This window comes from Symsagittifera roscoffensis, chromosome 2 (assembly GCF_963678635.1).
Source record: "Symsagittifera roscoffensis chromosome 2, txSymRosc1.1, whole genome shotgun sequence".
In the NCBI taxonomy this organism is placed as follows: domain Eukaryota; kingdom Metazoa; phylum Xenacoelomorpha; order Acoela; family Convolutidae; genus Symsagittifera; species Symsagittifera roscoffensis.
The window spans coordinates 43,186,802-43,195,136 of NC_087063.1; positions in this window are offsets into that span (position 1 = coordinate 43,186,802).

Here is an 8,335-nt window from a genome sequence, read left to right on the forward strand (position 1 = left end):
CGCATCCAGTTTCAAGCGTTAATAATCGATTATATTACGATTTCAGTGCCAGTCTTGTTAAAAAGGAAAAAACTTTCGATTAATATTTAAAAAGGTTTCCAATTAATTCAAAATTATAAGTTTTTTTTTCAATTTTTCCCCATTAGAGTTGTTTTGTGATGCATATTTTAAGCTTTTTTAAAGACCAAAATATCAGCAAATAGATTTACTTTCATGATTGATTCGGAAAATTTATTTTTCATCTACCGAGGGAACCTTTCCACTCATATAAAAGGATCTCTATGAAACTTTGATTCGCTTACCCATAAGATATAGTTCGAATATAGGAAAATTTCGGCAAAATAAGAGATTATAATCAATTATTCGATTGTAATTGATTTTAAGGGTTTATAGTAAGAACTATAATCAGATATAATCGATTATTACAGATTATAATCTCTTGGAAAATATCACGACTATAATCATTTAATAAATTCCTTCATCATAATAGTCTAAAAAAACAGTAAAACTCTATAAAACGAGCTTTACTCAATCTCGTTACTTGCTCGAAACTGGACAAAATCTTGATAGTTTCACAACAGTTGTTCTCGACAATTGGACAATTAGTGTCGTTCGAATTAAAGGGCTTTCATATGATATATCACTCGGCCCATTCCGATGAAGAATTGTGACACCTGATTTAGTGAGGAAAACCAAAAAAGAAAAAGAAAACAAACTAGAATACACACGAAAACATAGTTAGTACCCATTTTCATTGGTCGGAACAGAAATCTTTGATCAAGGATGCAACATTCACCCTTTTTTGCTTTTTCCTTGACATCTCTTCTACCGTAGAAGCAAATGAGTCATTTTTTTTTAGCTATTGAGAAATTTTGAATAAATTATTACTTAGCTTTTTCAACTAAAACTGGAAAAATTAAGCTATTTGAAAAAAAAACTGTACTTCATGCAGATTTTTTGGAGCAACTGGAACAGAAAACGCTTTGTCTTGTTTCATTTTTAAAAAACCTATAATCCAGTTTCAGTCAACAACGAGTTGATATCCTTGTATTTAGAGTTTATCTGATATGAGTCGCTGGTTGTTCAAAATTTGAAAAAGTGATGGTTATTACTGCTCCTGGTGGTTTTGTTCCTCAGAAAAAAATAAGGCTTTTTATTTTGTAAGTTTTGTAACGCGCGATATATTTTGTGCTATTAAGGGGATTTCGTCAGTCTTAGAATGCATTCCAAATTGAATTGAGACGTACTTTTTGGTCTATTTATAACTTAGCTGCATGTTCAAAGCTTCAATTTGTACTTTAGATAGTATGTTAGTATGTGGGGTGATGATTTGTTCAAAAATCTCAAAAAAAATTAATTTTGTTAAATTTAAAATTTTCACAAAATTTTTATTGCTAAGACAACTCCAAAGAAACATTACTCCATAGACCTGAAAAGACAGTTGGTACAAACAGGATTTTACCTGATGCGAGCAGTATGGTTATAACTTGTAACCAAAATAATGAATAGCAGAGAAGGGATGTTGTTTTGGGAGAGTAATTTTTTGTCAATTATATGCTTCTCGAACTTGTTCTCGAAAGAATTTGAGCTTTTCAGCTGTTTTCATTCCGCAAAAACCCGAAAATTTTGTTTTAGATTATGAGTCTCTAATGTGATATAAATGACAAAATTTTTTTGGGAAGTAATTTTGTTACTAGTTGGAGGGGGTTGAGTTAGTGAATTTTTTTCACGTTTAATTTTAGATCTGAATTTGGGTTTTTTCATGGCTATAAATTAAAAAAAAAGTTATGCGTGAAATTTTTTCTTGGTTATTTTTTGACTAATTTTTTTTTTTGGCTAAGTGTGGTTTCTAAAATCATTTTTAAACTATTTTTATCTCTTAAATTAAAAATGATTGAAAATGATTGCAAAATCTATTTTTACATGTGCAATTAAAATTTAGTAGTACCCCAGACCCCAGTTGTCAAAAAAAGACAGTTTATAAAGTTTTTTGGATCTATTGGCCATTATAAAAAATGAAATGCTTAGCAAAATTTATATTTCATAAATATCCAATTATCAAATTGGGTAAATTTGGTAAAATCAAACCCCCATCATTTTACGGCAAATGAACAGAATTTTTTTTGGTTTGATATGAGCTTCGGTGAATTTTTTTGAAAGACAATATTTTCTAACAAATTGCTCATTTGAACACGCGAAACTTGACTGAATAAAAAAACGCACTGAAAACAAATATTACGTCAATTTTCTTGTTGTCTAAAAGTTTTTTGTTTTGAGTAGTTTCAAAATCAATTCCGATCTACTTTCCCTCATTTTCAAAACTAAAATGATTGTAAAAACTGTTTTTTTTTGTTGCAATTTAAATCCTAACTTCAATTCAAATTAATTAATAAACAAAACTGTTTTTGTATTTAAAAAAAAGGTTTTTTTTTATAGTTCTGGTCAACTGAAATTACAATCTAAACATTTTTTTCCTGTTTTTTTTCAAATGTGATTATATCTACAAGTAATTCCAGACCCCGATAAACCAGAGATCATCCGTTGGTAGAGTTTTTTCGTTTACAAAAAAAAAACCAAAAAAACTCTTTGATTTTTTTTGATTTTTTAAAATCTGGAATGGTGCTGTTTTTTTAAATAATTTTTTTAAAAATTAGGAGTATTTATCCTAATCTCAGTCGCCCACAAACCAGAATTAGTTAATTAAGGCATTCCCATACTATTTTTGGCTGATTATAGTTATCGTTTGGAAAAAATGACGATGTTTGATGTTTTTTGGCTCTGTTGGCCATTATGAAAAAACAAAAGATTTAACAAAAGTTAGATTTCATAACAGAGCAAAACTGTTAATTTTACTCAGTGGCCTTTTTTAGCAGGTGCCAAAACAAGCAATAGAGCCCTCTTTACTCAAGGTGGTGTCCTCTAAGATGGAGAAACTGAATGATGATAAACTATTTTTAGCCAATCAGTGTTGAGATTTGAAAATCGCAAAGTCAATTCCGTTTGCGCTAAATTTCGCATGTTAAGCGGCACGCATTCAAGCAAGCCGGTCGGGGAGTCCTTCAGGCGCAAAGAATTGAATGGAGAAATTTTTGTCATCCAAATTCGAAAGAGTTCAACAAAAAGTTCCCCGCATCCAGTTTCAAGCATTAATAATCGATTATATTACAATTTCAGTGCCAGTCTTGTTAAAAGTGAAAAACAATCGATTAATATTTAAAAAGGTTTCCAATTATTTCAAAATTATAAGTTTTTTTTTCATTTCTTCCCCATTAGAGTTGTTTTGTGATGCATATTTTAAGCTTTTTTAAACACCAAAATATCAGCAAATAGATTTAGTTTCATGATTGATTCGGAAAATTTATTTTTCATCTACCGAGGGAACCTTTCCACTCATATAAAAGGATCTCTATGAAACTTTGTTTCGTTTACCCATAAGATATAATTCGAATTTGGAAATTTCGGCAAAATAAGAGATTATAATCAATTTTTCGATTGTAATTGGTTTTAAGGGTTTTTAGTAAGAACTATAGTCAGATATAATCGATTATTACAGATTATAATCTCTTGGAAAATATCCCGACTATAATCAATTATAAATTCCTTAAACACCTAATTTTGGTAATTATAATCAATTATAATTGTCAAAAAATGATTTGAATAATCCGTTATAACCAATTACTTACGCCTATTCAAGCAAGCCGGTCGGGGAGTCCTTCAGGCGCAAAGAATTGAATGGAGAAATTTTTGTCATCCAAATTCGAAAGAGTTCAACAAAAAGTTCCCCGCATCCAGTTTCAAGCGTTAATAATCGATTATATTACGATTTCAGTGCCAGTCTTGTTAAAAGTGAAAAACAATCGATTAATATTTAAAAAGGTTTCCAATTATTTCAAAATTATAAGTTTTTTTTTCATTTCTTCCCCATTAGAGTTGTTTTGTGATGCATATTTTAAGCTTTTTTAAACACCAAAATATCAGCAAATAGATTTAGTTTCATGATTGATTCGGAAAATTTATTTTTCATCTACCGAGGGAACCTTTCCACTCATATAAAAGGATCTCTATGAAACTTTGTTTCGTTTACCCATAAGATATAATTCGAATATAGGAAAATTTCGGCAAAATAAGAGATTATTATCAATTATTCGATTATAATTGATTTTAAGGGTTTTTAGTAAGAACTATAATGTTATAACTACAGAATTATAGTTTCAGTGAAAACTATAATGTTATAAATACATGTTATTGCAATTGGTACAATAATTTATGAAGCATTTTCTAGAGAGTTGAATTTGGCAAAGAATTGGGGCATGATATTTGACCGACCAGAACTTCCATCATCTTTAATATCAAAAATACCAGATGATTAGGTATTAATCCGCATTAGAATTTTTATAGCTTTGAAGTTAATCAGAACTGGTATATTAGCGGATGGATGTATGGTTTTGCTCCAGGGAGTATTTACATAAAAGCATAATAAAACGGAATCATAGTTGACCTTTTTTCGGTGGAATCCCTCATACACGAAGGACCAAATGCGCAAAAATAAAAATCAGCCAATCAGATTTCAGTAATCTAAAATTTAGAAAGAAAGTAAACATTTCCAGGGACTGGAGTATTGATATTGGCCGAATATAAAAACTGTAGAAACATGCAAATTTTTCAAATTGTCATTGACCGACGCAAAATTGGGACAAATTTTATATTTCAAGGGTTTCGTAAGGAAAGAAACAAAAAATTGCTTCATTTAATTCCTTGAAATTGAATGGCAATTGCTTCTTTTTAAAAATTGACTTTCGGCTAAATTTGTGTTCGATCTTCCGCTCAAGAATTTTTTCGCTCATTCGGTCCTTCGCGCATGAGAATAGCCCCCTTTTTCCGACCAGCTAGTAGTGATCTAAAAGAAAAGAATAATTTATAATCACATATAATTTTCCACAGTTTAACGTGCAGGAGTTTTTGACGCGGAAATGGAGTTTTTGAGTTTTCTTTTGAATTTCTCAAGATCAACCACGTTACTTCGAATTTGTTGGCTAAAATTTTTGTGCCCAAGCATTTTCTTGGACAAAAGGATCAATTTTTACTCAATTGAATACAAATGTGCGTTTTAGTATCCGCTCGATCGTCAAACTTATTGCATGTTGGCCTCATGAGCTCCTTTTACTAAGAATTTTGCACTCTCTTATGACATTTCATGAATGAAGGGAAACTATTAATTTCCGATGATGAGCGGTAAAATTAGTCAAAGAATTTAATTTTTTCCTAAAAATGATAAATTTATCTCGCAGTTGCCAAAAAAACCCTAATTTGTCAGCCTTCAGAAATGTGAAAAAAAAAACAATCTATTGTCCAGGGGGTGCAAAAATTTTTCTGAAGCAAAACAGGACTATTCGTACAGTAGAGCGAAATATATCAGGGCATGAATGTTCTGATTTCACTTTAAGCTCAGTTAAAAAGTTTTTGCTCAACATATTGACAAAATCATAAAAACAATTGAAAAAAAAACTATTTTTTGAACTTTTTTCTTCATTTTATCCCCAATTGTTTAGAAAAAAATTTTTTGGACCAAGTTAACATCCTCCCCCCTAAACACATTTAGGGGGGAGGATGTTAACTTGGTTCTAAGTTGGGAACATTCAGCCAATCAGAATCGAGCATTTTACATGCAGCGCTTAGCAAGTTTAATTTAATTTAATTTTTCTGGAAAATCTAAAATTGAAACACATTTTTATTGACGTTTACTTTTCTGATGTTCGCTGGTGGAGTTTACTTTCCTTTCAACAAAGAAAACTAAATGTACTTGAAAAATCAACTCTCAAATTGCGATAAAATAAATTTGAGCCTGCAACGTTTAAAAAAAACATTGCGACCCATAGAAGAGTCTAAACTGCGTTCATCGACTCGGTCTAAACTTTCGTTGAAAAATGAAATCATCTATAAATTTTTTCAGATGCGTGTGGATCTTAGTTGTTCATTTCTTTAATTTTTTTTTCAACGGCACACTTGCTTATTTTTTAAGGCTCTCGTTTTTTAATTGTGCTCTTGTTACCAAATTTTGCCAAACTTTTTCTGAGAACTTGGTTAGGAAAACCACATTTTCAATTACGTGAGAACAAAAAAACACAAAAAAGACATCAGATAATTTAGCAATGTCAGGAAAGTTTGCTTTAATTATCTAGAAAAATAGAGAGACGTTGAAAGCTTTTCAAATTTCCCCGCATACGATCATCTACATTGTGTAATTCAATTACAAAAACAAATTATTTGGAATTCAAATTAATTAAACAGTTCAAAAGAAAAAAGCGGACGTTCAAAATTAACAAAAGAAATTAAATCCAACAAAGACAAATTAAAACTATATAACTGTTGCAGGGCCTAAAACAAAACAAACTTTTCTTTCGAATTTATAGAATTCCATGTCCTTTTTATTTAAACGAGGAATAAATGCGAACTTTATTCTGCCATGATGCGCGTTTGGTTTTTGTAATGACTCTGCTACATTTTTAAAGCAATATATCAAAGAAAATAGCTAGGTCAATTATGCAGCCAAAAATGCAGTATGGCTTTGATCTGTCATCAACAGATCGCAAAAAAAGCAAATTGCACAAAAAATATCGTGAGCATCAAAATAATATAAAAAATCCTGATTGGAAACAAATGCGGTTATTTCAAAAATTAATTTTCAATTGAACAAAACTGATCATATCAGGTCGAAACTCGCGAATTGCGAATGTACTATTGGCATATTTATGATTTGTTTTTGAGTTTGATCAGAAAAATTGGCTTTTTTCCTGTTTCCCTTACCTGAATATTTTACAGGTAATGATGATTCACCGTTTGATATAGCAATCTGCTGGGGGTATAATGTGAAACATGCTAAGTCAAGCAATTCTCTTGCGTTTTTATATAATATTTAGATCAATGAGCTTGCTTGAGTACAATTTAGAATAATTTGCGAGCCGGAAAGTTTCATTTAAACGCGTTAGTTGAAAATTGAAGATTTCACGTGAATCAATAATTCCAAATTCACAAAATTATACCCCATTTCTTATCACCCGACCCACAAAATAATTTTTTGGAAAATCTGAAAATAAACTTCACTTTCGAAACAAACTTTTCTTGATGTTTTCTTTCTAAATGTTCGATTGTGGAGTTTGCCTTCCTTTCAACAAAGACAACAAACTGTACTTGAAAACAATAACAATCAGATTGTGAAAAAATAAAATTGAGCCTGCAACTTTTGTAGAAGAAAAATTACCGCGACCCATATAAGAAACTAAACTGCGTTCATCGAATCTTAAAAAAGACATCATCTGCAAAATTTTTTAAATTTCATCGACTCTTAAAAAATCATCTGTAAAATTTTTCATATAAGTGTCGTTTTCTAGTCGTTTATATCTAGCAGGGTCATTAAACTTTAACCCCCATTTTAGAAAAAAAAACGGTTACGGTAGAGATTTTTTTTGGCGTGGACTTTTGGTTTTATGTCAATCCTTGATAATACAGTTTTACTTTCAACCTTGAAATTTCATTTTTTTTTGTTATCGCTATAATTCTCCAGCCCTTGTTAATGTATGCCGGTTTTATGGACTTATGCAGTTATGATAGTCAGTCAGTCAGTCAGTCAGTCAGTCAGTCAGTCTTGAAAAGGAAATTTTTATTGATTGTTCTACATGGCATCTTTTTTTATTTAAATTTATAATTTTGACACTTTTGAAACAACTGTAGTAATTATTTCGCCAAAATTTTCTATAGCTTTGCTTTCATCTCATCATCGTCGCAGAAAAATTGTCAAGTTTTCAAAAATCAAAAAAGAATGAAAAAAAAGATTTGCTAACATTTTATTTACCAATCTTCAATTAAATAAGATTTCTTGTAATTGCCTGAAACTAGAATGGTGCAAATCTTTCAGTTACCGAATTACGTGTAGAAACGTTTTTGGCTAAAAAAAATCTAAAAATTTTTTAAAACATTATAATTTTTTTTGAATTTTTGTTTTGAAAACTTTCATTTTTTTCCCATTAGAGCACCCCACCAAGTGCAAACTTTGCCCCACAAAAAGTTTCATATTTTTTTAAAATTGTTTTCGACAAACATAGTAACAAAAACAAAGTGATATGTTTACTGAGTAAGTCAATTTGAACAAAATGTAATGATTTTGTTTTTCAACATGCATAACTGTGCTCCTAATACCCAATATTGAGAACAAAATTAGACATCTCGCATATTTTAACACTATGTTTGGATCTGTTACTCTGCCTATTTTCAATCACATGATTTCTGAGCCGGATTTGTTCGCCAAATAAACTACGCAATAACAGAAAACTGAACTTTC